Consider the following 19,190-nt stretch of genomic DNA (forward strand, 5'->3'; position numbering starts at 1 on the left):
TCGTTGGAAAAGTAATATGCGGATCGTCCGTACGTTATCAGTCACAGTCTTCGGAAGGCCACAGTGCGATTTGATGATGTCTCAGAAGCAAAAATTGTTTAAGCAGAATTGGATGAGGTTTTCTTGTGTTAAGCAAGTCAAGCAAAGGACTTACTGTAATAAAAACAATGTGCCGGACGAACAAAAACAAGACTAAAGCAAACACCAGATGAAACAAAAGACAAAAAGTAAAACAAATGAAGAAGAAATGAAAAAAAATAGAGAGAATGAAGAGCGAAAAATGAAGAGTATTCTCTTCATTTTCTTTTTTCTAATCTACAGTCATTTAGCAGACACTTTTATCCAAAGCGTACATACACACTCATAGCCTGATAGGCACATCGGGGGGCAACTTAGGGTTCAATGTCTCCCAACTTTCCAGTTGCAAGTCAACTGCTCTTCCTCCTGAGCTACAACCACCCTAGAGGACGAAGAGAGGACCAAGAAGAGGACAAAGAAGACAAGAGAGCGAGTTCCGGGAAAACCCACAGTTAAATTTGCCGGCGCTCTGGGGCGGACTTTAGATTATCCAATCAGAGCGCAGGGGTCAGGACATGGGGTCTGAAAGTTCAATCAAAATACTTAGTTCTTGGAAAATTAAACTTAACATTTTTCCAACCTCAAAAGATGTCTATAAAATCCATTTATAGATGAGCAGAAGTATGAATGATCCTTATAAACATGAACCTTAAAACAGTTTTGCTGCTGTCAAACGGGAAAAGGATTTTTAACAGGTACAAGACATTTCAATACCCTGCATCGATGATTTTCACTTTCCACGGACCTGGTGGGTCAAGAAATCATTTCCACACAACAAGTTCTTACGTTGAGTCAGAGTCGTTAATAACAACAGCATATAATGTTAATCACGATGTATTTAATCAGCCTGAAATGCATATCTCAACCTGTTCGAGGGTGTCTGCTAGATGACGCCATTGCTTCATCCAAGGAATCCCAGAAATTAACTAACTTGCTAACTTCTGTGGATTTCACATCTGAAAAACGGTTAAAGTCTTGGATTAATTTAGAAAGGAAGGAGAGTCCATTTATCCAGGTGTGCTGAGGATACATCCAGTATTTTATACAGTTTTAGAGTTCAGAGCTTAAAGGTCCTGCTCTGGAATCTGGTCTCTGTGTGCTGTGGATACAGAGGGATCTCCTGGGGTGATGGACAACAGGCTCTTACCAGGGTCCAACTTTAAAAGGGTGCCACAGTCTGTCTGTGTAGACATTTCCTACCAGGAACAAGATAAAACCAGCAGGGCTCCTGGTTTAACGTGGAGGTCTGTCTACAGTATTGAGATGGATCTGAATTTTATGGCTTTCATTGAGCTCTGTTTCGGAGACGTGTGGATGGACTTCTTTTTGAAGTAGAAAATCCTGAGTTCTGATCTGATTCTGGGGTTAGATCGGCCTTGGGAGGTTGCTACAACTGTTTTACTTTATAAATGAGTAAAAAATAAAAAACGTGAGACAACAGCTGGTTAAAATATTAATTCTTTATCTAAACATAGCATAAATCACTGATCAATATTAAGTCTGTCGGCTGTAACAAGTCCTCTCTTCATACATCCTCCATCAGATCCTTCCCTGATATTTTCTCTCTGATCCAAAGTCAGCTTGGATCAGTAATCCAAGCTGACTTTGGATCCATCAACAAACTGATCAGACTGATTGATCAGCCATCAGAGGAGTCGGATCAACGGATCTGCTTCCATTCCTGATGTCCTCTGTTGGATCCTGGACCTGAACTGTCCCTGCAGAGGAGACAGAAGTCAGTCGGACTGACGGACGGACGGACGGACCTTTGACTTTCAGCTGAACTGTTTTCGCTCTCATGTCATCTCCTCCCTTCCAGATGACACACATGTACTCTCCACTGTCTCCACATGTGGGACGTTCCAGAACCAGACTGAGGTCTCCAGTTTTCAGAGGATCTTGATTCATCTTTGTTCTGGTTCTGTAGAACCGGTGTTGTTTTTTAGGCTGGTCAGAACCGTTCTGATACACATGGACCGTCCAGTAGTAATTGTCCTTCCACTTCACTTCAACATCTCCAGGCAGGTCAGGTGTAGTTCTGAAGGGCAGCAGGACAGACTCCGCCCCCTCCTCCACCTCCACCTGACAGACTGAGAGAAGAAGAAGAAAAGAAGAAGAGTGAAGAGACACCAGCTTCACATCAACATGACATGTGAGAAGCAGCTTTCCAGCCTGATTTCTTCCCACTGAAGATTCCCATCAAGCAGCAGCTTTGATTTCCACTGGAATCCCACTTTGCTCCAGTTTCCTGGCAACATGATGATCAATGAATCCAGATCAATCCCAGTGATCAGACTGAGCTCTGATCTGCTGCTTCATCTCTGACTGGATGTGTTCCATCAGTCCTGCTGGAAGCTGGAACATGTTTGCAGGATGAAGCCAACGGGACAAAGCTTCAGTCTCTGAGCGCAGAATCGCAGCTTCCAGTCAGAAATCTCTCCTGGTCCACATTCAGTCCCACTTCTGGACTTTAGGACTCCAAACTGGACCAGACTGTCTGCTGGATTCTTCCAGACACTCAGAGCTACATCTAGCAAGCTGTCTCCTCCAGATGAGCTTCCTCCAAATGTGTTTGTTGACTGGAACCAGTTCAGACTGGGATCCTCAGGGACACCATGGGTGCTGCTCATCAGGAAAAGTTCAGCCTCTGGAAGGATGAAGATGATTCTCTCTCAGGTCTTACAGGAGGAGACCTGAACACCGTCCTCCGTCCTCTACGAGTCTGAGCATTAAATCACATCTGATCTCAGAGACGTGGAGGAGAAATTCCCTCACACTCACAGCTGAGGAGAAACCATAGAAGAAGAAATGAGTCCAGCTGTGAGGCTGAAGGAGTTTTTGTCACGTCCTCACAGAGACGTTAGACGCTGCTCAGCTAGACTCAGCTCACACACACACACACACACACACACACACACACACACACACACACACACACACACACACACACACACACACACACACACACACACACACCAGAAGCCAGAGACACACTTGATCAAATCTAACTTCCACATATCCTCCCTCTGGCAGTACTACTGCCACTCTACAGAATAAACAATCACTATATCAAATCCTTTCAAATCCTATCAAATTGTCCCATCTTTGACATTCCATTATGGCATCAAAAAAACTCTGAAGGCATTTTGCATTTTTCCAGAGAAAATTCTGTCATGTCCCCCGTCCTCGAGCGAACACCGAATACCAGGTGGTAACCATCTCGTCGCAGACAATGGAATGTCCAGACAGACAACTTTTAGTATTGGTATAGCTTAGAATTTACAGTTAACAGGTTAACCTTTAAAGCATTATCCTCCATCAGACCATTTATAGTTCATTTCATTGACGTGTTTAGATGCTGTTCATCTACACAGCATCACAATATATTACCATTATGATTAATGATTAACCAGGTTAACATTATGCATTAGGAATGACTATAATAAATTTAAATAAACTAAAATAAATCAACAGGGATTTTATGACAGTATGGTGCACTTTTATGGCATTATCTAAGATGAGAAAGAGCACGTCTTGCTGACAGTCACACACTGGTCATTTCTCGACCTGACTAGATCCAGCACCACAGATGGGACACATTCTTCCCGGGTTTTTCCAAACAAGGTGAGATGACGACACAAGACGCTTGTGTGTTGAACTCTTCAGCCACAGTCTCTTAAGGTCAGGGAAACACACACAAGGAGGCAACAAGAAAGAACGGTGAGGGCCAAACAGCACACTAACTATGAAGACCAACATGGATCTTCAATAGTTAAGGATTCCTTATCAATTCATCCGCCAGTCTCCCTCACCAGTATTGTCCCCAAGGCCCCACCCACCTGTCCCGCTTCCATATAGGTGTTTTAAACCATCAGGTGCATGTGACAAGGTGCTGTGCGAGTGCACTTAGCAGAAAACACTGGCAAGTGAGCCTCTGTATGATGTCTGTCTGTCCAAGAGTGGCCAAACCGTTCCACTGTCAGATTACCCTCGTAACTGTTGTCATGGTCGGATGTTGTGGCCGATGTTTCGGTTTCTTCTGTTCTCTCAACCAACATCACGGTTGGTTCACCTTCCAAGCAGCCTCTGATCAGTATTGATCACAACTGATAAGCTAATTGGAAAAAATACACAAACATCAGATTTAAACCACTGACCTCTGACTGTGAGAAGAACTTGTTTCCTCATCAGGATGTTTCCCTTCCTGCTGTAGACGCTACAGATAAAGGTCTCATTGTCTCCATCTGTGGGGTGTTTCAGAGTCAGACTGAAGTCTCTAGACTGTAGAGGGTTTCTCCGGATCTCTGTTCTGTTGCTGTAGAACTGGTGCTGTTCTCCAGACTGGTCAGAACCGTTCTGATACACATGGACCATATTACTATAACTGTCCTTCCACTCCACTCTGGCGTTTCCAGGCAGGTAACGTAATGTTTTGCAGGGCAGCAGGACAGACTCCGCCTCTGAATCCAACTCCACCTGGTAGGCTGAGAGAAACAAACATCATCAGCTGTACAGACAGCAGCAGCAACATTTACACACTGAATACAGGAAGGAAACAGGAAGTGAAAACATGAAGGACAGATGAAGGCTGCTAGAAAAGTCTTCTCTGTTCTGGAACCTTCCTCACTGAGAGAAATGATCCAGAAGTTTCTGAGCAGCAGCCATGATGTTAGAATGATGTCCATAGTGAGGAAAGGAGCTTCATTTTTTGTCGCCTTTAGGAAACATGGAGCATCTTTCATGAAGGAAAGGAAACCAACTGTGATTGGTGTGGCTCAATATGAGGACGGCTAGATGATGAAGTTCAGATCTTCTGACACTAACGTGAGACATATGATGTCCCCTCTGTGGACAACATGAGAAGATGCATCACATGAAGGATCTGAAGGACTAATTGGAGGACAGTCTAGCTGCTCAGTGATGGACGGTGTCTCAGATAGTTCCTGATGTCTTCCTGACTCGTTGCTTGGTAACGGCTCAGAGCATCCTGTAAAGAGCTGCAGACATGTGGGATGAAGAGCAGAAGAAGAGATGGAGGCTGATCCTCCACAGTCTTCATGTCTGACACACATCAGCTCAGAAACATGAAGACCTGATGAGTCTTCTCTGATCTGAACCATCTGAAGCTGAACTCCACCACGACTGAGCTCAGCTCCAGGAGGAACATGTGGTGAAGCTGCTGCAGCTGATCCAGCTGTTTACCACCACAGAAGAAGAACAGCTGCACCACATGGAGACTGTGTGAGATAAGTGCAGCGAAGCTATAACTGTGTTTGCTAAAGTCATGATGTGGAGATGTTTTACTGATCAATAACTCCATCTGACTTCTGGAACAAAACCTGTCTCAGCTTCTGGAACAAATCTGACTGTCAGAGAACCACAAGAGGACTCATGTTGGCCCTCAGCATTATGGGTAGTGGAGTTTTACACACTCACCTGACAGGAAATAGTCCCTAAAATAATATAAAACACCAGCAGAGACCAGAACCAGAACCAGGAGAACCAGAACAGCTGTGGCCCAGGATGGAAATGGTTCTGTAATAAAGAGAAAGAGTTATGAGCCTTGACCTTTGTCTCCATCTCTGACCTCTGACCTGTCTACATCACTGACTTTTGACATATAGAAGAACTTTGTGTCTCAGGACGTCTTTGTCTCTGTAGACGGTGCAGAGGAAGCTTCCTGCGTCTCTATCTGTGGGGTATTTCAGGGTCAGACTGACGTCTCCACATCCCAGCAGGTCTTCTTTCATCTCTGTTCGGTCTCTGTAAAACCTGTCCTGTTTCTCAGACTCTTTACTTGTGTTTGGATAAACTTGAACCATCATAAACTCTGGATCAGAGCGAGTCCACTCCACTTTGACGTCTTTGGGAAGGTCAGGTGTTGTTCTGCAGGGCAGGATGACAGACTCCGCCCCTTCAGTCACCTCCACCTTCACCTGATGGTCTGAGAAGACAGAAGAATATTATTCAGTCACAGCTTTTTCATTTCTTCTCAGGATCAGAAGGAAAACCAGATTATTTTCACACCAGTTTAGTTACTGGACCCTCCTGAATCCATGAAGTGAAGCACAAACATGCAGCGGTTTGCTAACATCTGGACCAGTTCTACACAAACCTCCAAGAAGACCATGAAGGAACCCCCACCACCACATCTGGGACTCTCAGACCACCTATCTCTGTCCCTGATCCTGCCTATGAACCCCTCACCTGTAGACAGAGACTTGTCGTAAAACCAGTCCAGCTGTGGACTGAAGACACACCAGTTTGGTTACCAGTTCAACACATGGACAGAGGATGTGATCAGAACATCTGGAGACACGTATGTGGATTTCAGCTGAAGGACCTGGACCCTGGACTTCCAGGTCTCCAGCAGTCCACTATGAACCTGGATCCTGGTCTTCCTGAGGGACAGACCCCAGAACATCAGGATGGAAAACCATAGATCATCTACGCTCATCCTGAACACTGGTGCACCACAGGGACATGTCCTCAGACATCTTCTCTACTCCCTCTTCACAGATGACTGGTCCTCCATCCAACCCTCCAACACCATCATCAGACCTGATGACACCACCATAGTGGGACTGACGAAGGACATGATGAGTCTGCCTACAGGGACCAGGTTCAGCACCTGAGGCTGTGGTGTCCCACAAACAACGTGGACCTGAACACAGCAAACACCAGAGATGTTCGAGGACCTCAGAAGATCCAGACGTACCGAGTTCTGCATCATCCTCTACATAGATGGAGAGGAGGAAGAGGGTGGAGATCTTCAGGTTTATTGGTGTCCACATGTCAGCTGACCTCACCTGGTCCACTAACATGTCTCATCAGGAGAAGAGAGCACAGCAGAGGCTGGACGTCCTCAGGAAGCTTCATCAGGTCCACCTCCATCAGATCCTGATGGGAAACTTCTCCAGATCCACCATGGAGAGTCTCCTGATCTACTGCAGCATGGTGTGGACCAACAGCTGCTCAGCAGAGGACAGTAAAGACCTCCAGCAGGTGCTGAGAGGACCAGAGGGGGGGAATGAGACCACATGTCCCCCTCAGAGACATCTACACTGGTGGAGTCCAGCAGAAAGCCAGCTGGATTATTAAGGACCTGACACACCCTGGACACACCCTTTTCTCCGTCCTCCCTTCTGGAAAACTCTACAGAGCATCAGGACAAAACCAGAAGAGAATCAGGAACATCTTCTACCCACAAGCTGCTTCTCACTGCTCTGCAGACATGAACAGAAACTTCTTCTTCTACTCTTCTAATAAAGGATTCATCACTTTGTTCCTTCACTCTGTTCTTCCTGCAGGTTGACCTCTGACCTGTAAACACAGCAGGTGTTGCTGCTCACCTTTGACCTTCAGCTCGACATCCGTTATTCTCTCTACATGTACTCCATCAGTGATGGAGCAGGTGTAGATGCTGCTGTCAGACAGACGTGGTTTCCTCAGAGTCAGACTGAAGTCTGAAGAGTCTAAAGCATCCTTCATCATGGATGTCCGTCCTCTGTAGTCCTGGTTCTGTTCTTCCAGTTCATCACCTTTTTCTCCTCTCTGGTGGACAAATCTGGAACTGAGATCACTGCGAGTCCACATGACTTTGGGGTTGTCATCAGGTAGATTATCATGGTAGTCACATGGCAGCAGGACTGACTCCGCCCCCTCATACACCTCCACCAGCACGGCCAGGGCATGCTGGGAAACTGTAAAGACACAAAAAAACAAAGACCAAATCAACTGTGGGCTTGTCTCACATTCATTTACAGCGAGTTCCTTAAGGAGTGCCGTAGTGACGCCTTCAGGTACCAAACCCTAGATCTGAAGCTCCTGAGAAAACACTGGACACCAGGAAACCAACATGGCCCACTCAGTATCTTACCCAGGACTCAGTGCTATACAAGGTTCACAGGAGATGCTCAATGGTCCTCTGAAGGCTCTAGAAGCTAACGCGTAGACATCTGCCATCAGCCAATCCAAAGCATTTCTCTCTAAAGTGTTCAGTACAACATATTCTTCTCTGCCCTACCAAAAGGATGATCACTTATATGGTGAAGAACAGATATGTCTCTACATCAATCCAGAAAGGCACCATCCCAGGCTTCTCTGTTTGGAAGATATTGGAGTCCTCAACCAGCTAATGCAGGGGGCCAAGGAGAGCAAAAGAAACCTGACAGTTGTCTCTGCTCATATGACTCATATGGATAAACCCTTGATGGTCTCATCAATATGGTTTTGGAACAGTACCATATACTCAAACACATCAGGAGAATGATCGCCAGCTACTTTGGGAGATTCAAACTTTGGTTCACAACTCTGCATTTTACTACCTGGTGGCAAGACCTCAAAAAGGGAATTATCACGTTTTGTCCCATCTCCCCCATCTTGTTAGTCATGAGAAGGAGTCCAGAGAGCCATTAGTGGAGTCTAGCACCTGCCAGTCTACAATAAGAGGCTTTGTGGATGACCTGACTATAACAACTTCAACCCTTGTTCAAGCAAGTTGGATCCTGAGGGGACTCGGTGAGGTTATGACCTGAGCTTGAATGCAGTTCAAGCCAAGGCAATTGAGATGCAAACTGATCCGAAATGGAAGCGTGACAAGCATGTTCCAGCTACCCGTGCAGGGGAGGCTATACCACCGATCGAGCAAGATGTCATCAAGTGTCTAGGGAGGATGTTTGACACATGTCTCATGAACAGAAGCCACATCTCTGGGACAGAAACAGAGAAATGGCAGAGAAGGATCAAAAGATCAGAATTTGTAAGACAGTTGAAGGCCTGGCTCTTTTAGAATGGTCTTCTCCTGAGGCTGATGTTGCTACTGACAATCTATGTCATGGCAGCAGTGGAAGAAGTCGAGAAGCGAGTGAAAAAGCATCTTCACAGGTTGCTGGGAATCCCACCAAGTTTTACATCAGTTGGGTGATACATCAGGTCTGATTACTACCGCTACAATAAGTGGTCAGAGTGCAGTGCAGGGTTGCAATGATGTACCAAGATTTCAGTGATGGAGAGGTCAGAAATGTGGTTGTCACAGCAATGTCAGGATGCAAATGGGAAGCAGATACATTAGTGGTACTAGCAATAAGTGGAACCTATGCATAGGGAGGCAATCCACCCATTTCCAGCAGTGGGGTAAAGCAGACCCAAAGCAGAGGAGAGACCTGATACAGCCAAGGTCCGGTACCTGGAGGAGGAGAGGAGGAGGTCTCCACAGTTCTGATCACAAGGTACCTGGACAAAGTGGGACCTGCCAAAGCAGAAGATCACCTGGCCAGAAGTCTGGAGGTTGGAGCTTTTTCCCATCTCGTGTCGGCTCTGTGCAGTTTATGACGCCCTCCATCATCAAAAACCTTCACGGATGGAGAAAGAGGGAGGACCCCCTGTGTGGGCTGGGTGGAGGACAAGGAACTATGGCCTTTATACTTGTGGGGTGCAAGACTGCCATTAGAAAGGGAAGGTGCAGATATTGCATAACAAGGTCGTCTGTGAACTGGCCAACACCTTGGAGCAGGACAGACAGAAAAGCGACAGATTAGCAAGAGACCTACGCCGTCCATACAGTTCATCGGGGAAGGGAAGAAACCACCAGCCATCTCCAAGCAGCACAATTGTAGGAGATGATAGTGGACCTGGGAAGGAGACTAGATTAGCTCCAGATTGCGCAAACCGTCGAGGCCCGACGAAGGTAGGACTTGTGCTGGGTGCCGGGAGAAAATGGGCAGCATCTGGTTATCATTGCCTGACCCACCAACTGGAGGGCATTCGGATTAAGGGTTGAAGCACAGAGTGAAAGTTGAACACCACCTGAAGACATATTCTCCTGGCTGAAAGCCATCTTGTGACGCTACATGCCTCAGTTATCTCTCCATGACTGAGGCATGTAGCGTCACAGAATGTATTCAACAGATAGTTTTATGTTGTCCAACAGGAAGCAGGACAGAAGTCAGAAAGAACAAAGAGAAACGTTGTAAACTGGACCAGCCAGTGTCCTGCAGGACGATGTCTGATATATATGACTGTTGTGCGTGCCATGGTCAGCTGTTTTAACTTGTGTGTCCAGCTGTGTGTCATTATCTCTTTGTTTCCTCTGCAGTGATTGGCTGGAGTGGACATAAGGCAGGCGGTGCGCAGTGCTCGGGAGAGGTCACTGCCAACCTCTCCACCGTTCCGTTTGGGTTGTTTTGAGTTGCGAGTCTCCGGTAGTTCAGTTTTCGGTCATGGTTCTTTGGTTTGATCCTCTTTTGTTTGGGGAGCGGCCCAGATCCTACGGCCCATTGCGTGGCTGGTTTGTGGCGGCTCCCTTTTGTTTATTTTGGCTGGGGCGCCCTCCTCTTTCGGTTGCCGTCGGTTTCTTTAATAAACTTTGTTTAAATGTTGATTGTTGGCAGTGGTTCCTCTCATTTGTTATGGTTCCTATTCTCGAGCCGTACTATTTTGTTTAGGGGCCGTAACAACGACTTACTGAGAGGTCACTGTGAGGACACACAGAAGGAACATTGTTGAAACAGACGGGTAAAGGAGACCCTGTCCAGACAGACAGAGGACATGGAAAGTACACTAAGACAGACTGAGAGAGGAGACACTGTAAAGACAAATACACAGAAAGGACACTTTGGAGGACCGAACCTCTTGGGAGTGTTTTTGGACAGCGGCAAGGCCTGCGGCGGCAGAAGAGTGATCTATATATTCCAACAACAAGAGTCAGTAAATTTGTCATTAGAGGGGTCTGAAAACCCACCAAGCAACAGGGTCATCACCAAACAATGGGTCCATCAGGAGGCTGCTGCAGGTGGAGGGGATGCCCCCTGCAGTGCCTGTAGCATGAGTACTCCTCTTCCTCACTCCACCTTGGAGGAGTGAGGAAGAGGAGGTGATGAAGAGGCTGCGGATGAAACTATGAGGAAAGTGAAGGTGGTCCTCCTGGTTCCTCAGAACTGGTCTGTGGCCTTCTGGACTTCATTCCTCACATCCGAGCATCACTCTGATCCACTTGTGTCCTTCATGGTGTGAAGAGCTGAACTCTCCTCAACAATCTGTGCAGCCGTGTCCTTTCTCTCTCTGCATGTTGCTCCGTGTTTCTAACGTGTCCTTTCTCTCTCTGCATGTTGCTCCGTGTTTCTAACGTGTCCTTTCTCTCTCTGCATGTTGCTCCGTGTTTCTAACGTGTCCTTTCTCTCTCTGCATGTTGCTCCGTGTTTCTAACGTGTCCTTTCTCTCTCTGCATGTTGCTCCGTGTTTCTAACGTGTCCTTTCTCTCTCTGCATGTTGCTTCGTGTTTCTAACGTGTCCTTTCTCTCTCTGCATGTTGCTCCGTGTTTCTAACGTGTCCTTTCTCTCTCTGCATGTTGCTTCGTGTTTCTAACGTGTCCTTTCTCTCTCTGCATGTTGCTCCGTGTTTCTAACGTGTCCTTTCTCTCTCTGCATGTTGCTCCGTGTTTCTAACGTGTCCTTTCTCTCTCTGCATGTTGCTCCGTGTTTCTAACGTGTCCTTTCTCTCTCTGCATGTTGCTCCGTGTTTCTAACGTGTCCTTTCTCTCTCTGCATGTTGCTTCGTGTTTCTAACGTGTCCTTTCTCTCTCTGCATGTTGCTCCGTGTTTCTAACGTGTCCTTTCTCTCTCTGCATGTTGCTTCGTGTTTCTAACGTGTCCTTTCTCTCTCTGCATGTTGCTCCGTGTTTCTAACGTGTCCTTTCTCTCTCTGCATGTTGCTCCGTGTTTCTAACGTGTCCTTTCTCTCTCTGCATGTTGCTCCGTGTTTCTAACGTGTCCTTTCTCTCTCTGCATGTTGCTCCGTGTTTCTAACGTGTCCTTTCTCTCTCTGCATGTTGCTCCGTGTTTCTAACGTGTCCTTTCTCTCTCTGCATGTTGCTCCGTGTTTCTAACGTGTCCTTTCTCTCTCTGCATGTTGCTCCGTGTTTCTAACGTGTCCTTTCTCTCTCTGCATGTTGCTCCGTGTTTCTAACGTGTCCTTTCTCTCTCTGCATGTTGCTCCGTGTTTCTAACGTGTCCTTTCTCTCTCTGCATGTTGCTCCGTGTTTCTAACGTGTCCTTTCTCTCTCTGCATGTTGCTCCGTGTTTCTAACGGGTCCTTTCTCTCTCTGCATGTTGCTCCGTGTTTCTAACGGGTCCTGATATGTGGACTCTTTCCCTCTTTGTTCTGATTGGTCGGTTCCGACACACCAAGACTAATTCCTCATCTGGAATATTTCATCCCACACACACTCCAACACACAGCTGCTTCTGCTTCACACACACACACACTCCAACACACAGCTGCTTCTGCTTCACACACACACACACTCCAACACACAGCTGCTTCTGCTTCACACACACACACACTCCAACACACAGCTGCTTCTGCTTCACACACACACACTCCAACACACAGCTGCTTCTGCTTCACACACACACACTCCAACACACAGCTGCTTCTGCTTCACACACACACACACTCCAACACACAGCTGCTTCTGCTTCACACACACACACACTCCAACACACAGCTGCTTCTGCTTCACACACACACACACTCCAACACACAGCTGCTTCTGCTTCACACACACACACACTCCAACACACAGCTGCTTCTGCTTCACACACACACACTCCAACACACAGCTGCTTCTGCTTCACACACACACACTCCAACACACAGCTGCTTCTGCTTCACACACACACACACTCCAACACACAGCTGCTTCTGCTTCACACACACACACACTCCAACACACAGCTGCTTCTGCTTCACACACACACACACTCCAACACACAGCTGCTTCTGCTTCACACACACACACACTCCAACACACAGCTGCTTCTGCTTCACACACACACACTCCAACACACAGCTGCTTCTGCTTCACACACACACACACACACTCCAACACACAGTTGCTTCTGCTTCACACACACACACACTCCAACACACAGCTGCTTCTGCTTCACACACACACACTCCAACACACAGCTGCTTCTGCTCCACACACACACACACACACTCCAACACACAGCTGCTTCTGCTCCACACACACACACACACACTCCAACACACAGCTGCTTCTGCTTCACACACACACACACTCCAACACACAGCTGCTTCTGCTTCACACACACACACACACACTCCAACACACAGTTGCTTCTGCTCCACACACACACACTCCAACACACAGCTGCTTCTGCTCCACACACACACACACACTCCAACACACAGCTGCTTCTGCTCCACACACACACACACACTCCAACACACAGTTGCTTCTGCTCCACACACACACACTCCAACACACAGCTACTTCTGCTCCACACACACACACACTCCAACACACAGCTACTTCTGCTCCACACACACACACACTCCAACACACAGCTGCTTCTGCTTCACACACACACACACACTCCAACACACAGCTACTTCTGCTCCACACACACACACACTCCAACACACAGCTGCTTCTGCTTCACACACACACACACACTCCAACACACAGCTACTTCTGCTTCACACACACACACACTCCAACACACAGCTGCTTCTGCTCCACACACACACACACTCCAACACACAGCTGCTTCTGCTTCACACACACACACACTCCAACACACAGCTGCTTCTGCTTCACACACACACACACACACTCCAACACACAGTTGCTTCTGCTCCACACACACACACACTCCAACACACAGCTGCTTCTGCTTCACACACACACACACACACTCCAACACACAGCTACTTCTGCTCCACACACACACACACTCCAACACACAGCTGCTTCTGCTCCACACACACACACACTCCAACACACAGCTGCTTCTGCTTCACACACACACACACTCCAACACACAGCTGCTTCTGCTTCACACACACACACACACACTCCAACACACAGCTGCTTCTGCTTCACACACACACACACACACTCCAACACACAGTTGCTTCTGCTCCACACACACACACACTCCAACACACAGCTGCTTCTGCTTCACACACACACACACTCCAACACACAGCTGCTTCTGCTTCACACACACACACACTCCAACACACAGCTGCTTCTGCTCCACACACACACACACTCCAACACACAGCTGCTTCTGCTTCACACACACACACACACACACTCCAACACACAGTTGCTTCTGCTCCACACACACACACACACACTCCAACACACAGCTGCTTCTGCTCCACACACACACACACTCCAACACACAGTTGCTTCTGCTCCACACACACACACTCCAACACACAGCTACTTCTGCTCCACACACACACACACTCCAACACACAGTTGCTTCTGCTCCACACACACACACTCCAACACACAGCTACTTCTGCTCCACACACACACACACTCCAACACACAGTTGCTTCTGCTCCACACACACACACTCCAACACACAGCTGCTTCTGCTTCACACACACACACTCCAACACACAGCTGCTTCTGCTTCACACACACACACACACACTCCAACACACAGTTGCTTCTGCTCCACACACACACACACACACTCCAACACACAGCTGCTTCTGCTTCACACACACACACACACACACACTCCAACACACAGCTGCTTCTGCTTCACACACACACACACACTCCAACACACAGCTGCTTCTGCTCCACACACACACACACTCCAACACACAGCTACTTCTGCTTCACACACACACACTCCAACACACAGCTACTTCTGCTCCACACACACACACACACTCCAACACACAGCTACTTCTGCTTCACACACACACACTCCAACACACAGCTGCTTCTGCTCCACACACACCAGAGGAGGAGGAAGCGTCCCTTTCCACCGTCACAGAGAGGAAGATGAAGGTGAAGTGAGGATGATGAGAGGAAGCTGATCTTACCGTGCAGGAGGAGGACAAACACCACAAACATCTTCATCTTCCTGTCAAACTAAGAGAGACTTTAAAAGTCCTTCAGGACATCAGCAGCTCTCACTTTCCTCTGCTGATCGTCTCCTGACACTCTGACAACACTTCACTTCACCTGCAGAGAAGCTTCTTATCAGCCAGTCAGGAGGAGGACCTTCACCTTCCTCATACTTTCATCCTGTTCAGCCGGTTTGTGGCAGCAGCCTCTTCATCGCCTCCTCTTCCTCACAGGTGTGTCAGCTCACCTGTTCCCTTCATTTAGCTTCTCAGTAACAACAGGTATGAAGCAGCAACATGTCCAGACATGGAAACGGGTCAGACGCCTTTCAGAGCGGCGTCTCGGTTACAGTTTATCTTTGCTTGTTGAACTGAAGAAGTTTTATAAGTTTATATATTTATGGTGTTAAATCCGACAACATCTGTTTAACTTCTCTAACTAGGCTGCTCATAGTAACTTTGTAATGATTAAAATATAAACAAGACAAAGTTTTATGGTGATTAATATAATCCAGAAAGGAGTGGGAGGCGCGGGTAAGTGAGTGGGAGGCGCGGGTAAGTGAGAGAGGCGCGAGGTAAGTGAGAGAGGCGCAGGTAAGTGATGTGACAGTGACGTAAATTTTGCGAGACGGCAGATTTAGTCAAGGCGCGTGAAAACAAATATTCATTCTACATCATATTCTTGCCAATATAATCTTAAAACTGTTTCTGGAAGCAAATAATTAAAAAGTCTTATTCAAGGTAAACTCTGGAGCAAAGCGAGGAGGATCTCACCAGCTTGTCGGAGTTTATTGACGAGTGTTTCATCCGCATCGTCATGGGCAAGACAAGCCAAACACCGACTCCGTCTGCGCCCAGATCCGCTTCAACCTCCAAGAGAAGCCGGAAAGAAGACTCACCCGGAGCGACGTCCTCTAACGGGGACGACACCTCGGACATCCTGATGTCCATTGACAAAAATCTCGCCAGCTTCGACGCTCGTCTGGGCCTGTTGGAAGTTCTCCACCGGGAGTTTCAGTCGCTGCGGGAGTCGCTGGAATTCAGCCAAAAGCAGGTGGAGTCTCTGGCCGCAGAGAACGCCAGCCTCAGGGAGACGGTGACTTCTCTCAACGAGGGGATGACTCGACTCACAGAGGAAAATAAAAAAATAAAGGAAACTGTGATCGATCTCCAGGCGCGCAGCATGAGGGACAACCTGGTCTTCGCAGGAATCCCGGAGCAACAAGAAGAGGATCCAGAGCAAACAATCAGATCCTTTATCCAAACCAAGCTGAAGCTACCCGAAGACGCGGTGAGGAACATCTCATTTCACCGAGTTCATCGCTTAGGTGGGAAAAGACCGGACAGCCGCAGACCCAGACCGATTGTAGCCAAGTTCGTGAGCTACAAGCAGAAAGAGCAGGTGAGGGATCGAGGTCCGGAACTCCGCGGGACCGATTTTAGTGTAAATAATCAGTTTCCCAAAGAGATTCTGGAGAGACGCAGGGTCCTGTTTCCCATCCGGAAGAAGCTCAGAGACGAAGGATCCCGTGCAGTCATCGCGGTGGACAAATTGTTCGTCAATGGACAGCTTTACCGTGACAAAAATACCACCCCCTGGCTCTACTAACCTCAGGTAATATCTATCACTCATACAGCTAATTATTGTTCAATTTACATGTTAATCTGCTATAAGCACATTAATTATGGTAATTCAGAACTGTACATTTACTGCCAGTCTTTGTAAATTTGCTGTTGTTGTTGCTTTCGTTTTGTTCTGTTTTTGTTTTTTGGCCTTTTTTTTCCTCCCCCCCCCCCCTTTAGGGCTTTTGTTTTTGCTCTTTTGTTTGTGCTATTTCTTTTTATGTGTAGTTGTAGTTGTTTGCTTTTCTCACTCCTTTCCTTTCTAACTGCTCTTTCATTCTATTATGCCATACCAACAATAATAGGTAGGGTACGCACGTACATCCACATGACACAGACACTAAATGTCATGCACATAACACACCTACAACACAGAGCACGTTTAATCACATCAACACTCACCCCCAACTCTCACACACACTCTAAGCATGTGGACAGACATATAGGAACATTGTACACACAGATGAATTTATATACGCACACAATCTACACGCAGCATGCATGCATTAATGTGGGCTTGCACACACACAAACACACACATACTTTTATAGAAACACTTCAGTAGCTTGAGCATGACCACCCTGAGGTTTGTTACGTGGAATATACGGGGAGCTGGTTCCAGGGAGAAGAGGTTGAAGGTGTTTAGCAGATTGAATGATCTACAGGCAGACATTGTCCTGCTACAGGAGACTCATTTATTAAAAACAACAGCTAACGTACTCTCTACAGTACAGTTCCCTCACGTGTACTCGGCCTGCTTCAACTCAAGACAAAGAGGAGTAGCCATTCTGATAAACAGGAAAATTCATTTTACTGCTAATAATATAATTTTAGACCCAGGTGGAAGATTCATAATAATGACATTATCTATCCTAAACATGAAGTTATGCATTGCAAATATTTATGGCCCAAACACTGATGACCCCTCCTTTTTTCATTCCTTCTTCTCCTTACTATATGATCACCTTGATAATACACTTATCATTGGGGGCGACCTCAACATGACCTTAAACTCTGGGATGGACAAGGGGGGCGGAGCAGGGAAACATAGGGTCTGGCAGTCAGCAAGAGTTGTTAAACAATATATGGAGGATTTTGGTCTTTGTGATGTCTGGCGCTCACAACACCTCACTGCTAGAGAGTACACTTACTTTTCATCTGTCCACCACTCATACTCCAGAATAGACTACTTCCTCACTAACAGCTCTATGATGAACAGTATCTCAGAAACTAAAATCCATTCCATCACTATCAGTGATCACGCACCAGTATCATTTACCCTAATGAATAAGAAAACTAAACCATCTTATAGCAAATGGAGACTTAATACATCATTACTTAAAGATCCTGATTTTATCAGTTACTTCAAACGGGAGTGGTCTTTGTATATAGAAAACAATGACATACCAGGAACATCAGCTTGTGTTCTTTGGGAGGCAGGAAAAGCAGTAATGAGAGGGAAAATAATTTCATTTTCATCACATAAGAAAAAGAAGGAGAGTTCAAAAATATCTGAACTAGAGCTTAAAATAAAATCACTAGAAGATGCCTACAAGGCTTCTCCAGAAGAGCAAGTGCTGAATCACATAAGAAAGGCTAAACTAGAGCTGAATGAAATAATTAACCAAAAAACCCAGTTTTTGCTACAAAGACTTCGCTTAGAGAATTTTGAACATAGCAACAAATCTGGAAGATTTCTCGCAAATCAATTAAAAGCAAACAAGGAGAAAACAACCATCTCCTCTGTTAAAGATTCAAGAGGAAATATCCTCCATGATCTTGATGGAATAAATGACACATTTAGGGATTTCTATAAAACCTTATATTCCTCAGAAACAGATCCATCAGACAACAGCATTGAGGAATTTCTCAGCTACCTCAATCTTCCAAAGTTACAACAGGATCAGGAAATGGTTTTGGACGCACCCATTTCAGTAGGGGAACTACATGAAGCTTTAAAACACATGCCCAGCAATAAAGCTCCAGGACCAGACGGTTTTCCAGTTGAATATTATAAAGAATTTTGGTCTATACTAGCACCCACTTTTTATAAAATGGCTTCAGAAATTAAGGAAAAAGGTCGAATATCTCAAAACATGAATTTGGCTAGTATTACAGTAATACTAAAACCAGGAAAAGACCCCAAACTCCCATCTAGTTATCGTCCAATATCACTAATGAACGTAGATCTTAAAATAATCAGTAAAGTGCTTGCTACAAGACTAGAAAAAATAACTCCACTTATCATACATCCTGATCAAACAGGATTTATCAAGGGACGACATTCCACCACTAATACGCGCAGACTAATAAATCTAATTGATTATGCCACCATACATAACCTGGAAACTACAATAATCTCTCTAGATGCTGAAAAAGCATTTGACAGGGTGAACTGGAAATTCTTATTTGCAACATTAAGAAAATTCGGGTTTGGCTCATCGTTTATCGACTGGATAAAGATACTGTATAGCAATCCAAATGCATGCGTCAGGACAAATGATCAAACTTCTCACAGCTTCAGATTGCAGAGAGGCACCAGACAAGGCTGTCCACTCTCCCCCTCACTTTTTGCAATCTTTAT

The sequence above is a fragment of the Telmatherina bonti genome, assembly GCF_933228915.1.
Source record: "Telmatherina bonti genome assembly, chromosome: 18".
Taxonomy (NCBI): Eukaryota; Metazoa; Chordata; class Actinopteri; order Atheriniformes; family Telmatherinidae; genus Telmatherina; species Telmatherina bonti.